We start from the raw sequence: 2,443 nt of genomic DNA on the forward strand, positions 1-2,443 counted from the left end.
AAAAAAAAAAAATCACCAAGTCGATTAAATGAGGCACATGGTTTTTATACGCCGCAACAACGAGGCGCTCTAAAGTGGCCGCCCAAGTGCCTATCCAAACGGGAGATGTATTTTGTTGCAAATTCGCCACATAACCGCTGATGTGAAGAAGTTCTTCTATAGTGGGGGAGGGGATTATATAAAAATGATATGTTTCTACGTTTCTGCCAGTACGACCGATGATTGATCATTTGTTGTCAAATTCGGTCCCTCTACATCCTGGACGTTCACCTGCCACAGGTGGGTGCGGAACGTAGTGGGGCCCGCTATAAACGGGGGCTCACCGTAGATCCCCAGATGAGATTTTACAAAGCCGGCGTCAACACTTAAGGAATGTCTCCTATTGTCGCCGGGGACGACAGACAGACACTATTGTTCTGCCGCTTTGACCCACATCCCTTTAATTTCTTGCTAAATGGGCCACATTCTTCACAAGAAAACTCCACCCATCCTGCACAAACCACACGCGCACAAAAACAGGAGTCTCATTTTTGGACCACAATTGCCTCAATCAAAGCAACGCCAGCCCAACAAAGGGCACACCTAACAAGGGTTGGTCCACGGTTACGCAACACAACGCACACAATTTGGTTCATCTTTTTGCCTCGTTTACCAGGACTTAGTCTGTGGCAGCATGGGTTGTGATATGGAGCCTTTTCTCAACTATTGCCAAGTGAGGGATCCCCCCCCCCCCCGTTGACGCGCACCTGTCACAGTGGGGGGGAAAGCACCGCACTTGACCTTATACACCGATTATTCATTATGACACTAAGACACACACACACGCACACACACGCATTCCTGCCATCAATAAGTTGTAGGCTTAAGTTAAAGACTGGCCAAGTTGTAAAAGTACAGGTGTGCGGCCAAAGACGGCACATGATTGCAGGGGCGCGCACACACACACACACACACACACATACTCATTAAGGGCATGTTGGTGTATCTGCGTGTGTAGATAAAGCTGCTGTCAAGCTATTTTATCACCATCAACAATGTTTAGTTATGAGCAGAGGGGATCTGCAAAGATAGCCTTGTGCAACACAAAGCAAATGATCACAAGATTAGCAGAATTCTTTGTACCAAGTGTCCCAGATATATATATATATATATATATATATATATATATATATATATATATATATATATATATATATATATATCAAATTTAAAAACCTCCCAGTCTAAACAGTACACACAGATCTATATATCTACAGTACATAAGTATATGTGGCAGATATAGATGTATATACGCAAATACATATATATATATGTGTATATATATATATATATGTATACACACACACACACACACACACACACACACACAGGTAGATATATGTTACACCACTTTTACAGGCTTAACCCTTGCTTTTCAAAACAACAACAGGCTGCTCCTGAATCTTCTTGTGGCAGATGTTTCTGGGAGGGCAGATTTGGGATTGCAAAACAGGAAACACAGGTCTTGATAACACACACACACACACGCGCGCACGCACGCACGCACAAAACAGCATAAGCGCATTTGTGAAATTTATAGCGAAGTGCGCTTTTGTCATACCAGTCAGGCCTCTTCTGATGCCCACAACTACAGGGTGTGTGTGTCCATGTGTGTGTGTGTGTGTGTTGTATAGTCACTGATCCAGACAAACAGGTACCAGAGGCAAAACAGAAGAAAGGGGAGCGATGATGTGAAGCAGCATGTATGATGATATGCGTACGGTTTGTGGAGACACACACAAAGTACAGGTAGCAAAAGTACTCGCACTCAGGACTCGAGTACAAATGCAGATACTTTACTCGGGTAAAAAAAAAAAAAGAAGACTTTAGTCAAAGTTCCCAACCAGGGTTGAGCTCACGAGCTCATGGTCTTTGTTACTTTTTAGTGGTGCCTTGAGATACACATGACCAGGCTTCGAAGTAAAAAAAAAAAAAAACTCTGATCTTAAATCATCCTACCTGGCAGTGAAAAACAATTTATGAATACTGTGCAGTATTTGCGTAACGCGTTGCACTCTATAATGTCGTACATTCCAAAAACATAGTAGTAGTCGAATTAGAATGTAAAGAATTGGCGCATCGTACGGCTCCTTCTGGTGTGCGACTTGGCCACCAGGGGGCAGTATAAAACAGCCCCGCAGACATAAATGAAGAAGACTTTCACAACTACTGTGACTCAGTCAAACGCACGGATATTAGTTGTGTTTCACGGAGGATAAAGAATATATGACTGAGAGTATTGTTATATTGTCTGTCTTTTGTGTTCAAATGTCAGTTCAGGTAGCCGCGTTGCAACACCGCCACATGGATGCTGTTCGTTAGCCCGTCTATAGCATTTCCCATTTCGTCTTAGCATTCAGCTAGTAGACTAAAGGCAATCTTATGCGGTTGTTTTGAAGATTCG

This window comes from Filicampus tigris, chromosome 20, assembly GCF_054856515.1.
Source record: "Filicampus tigris isolate MCC_2025a chromosome 20, RoL_Ftig_1.0, whole genome shotgun sequence".
NCBI classification, from domain to species: Eukaryota; Metazoa; Chordata; class Actinopteri; order Syngnathiformes; family Syngnathidae; genus Filicampus; species Filicampus tigris.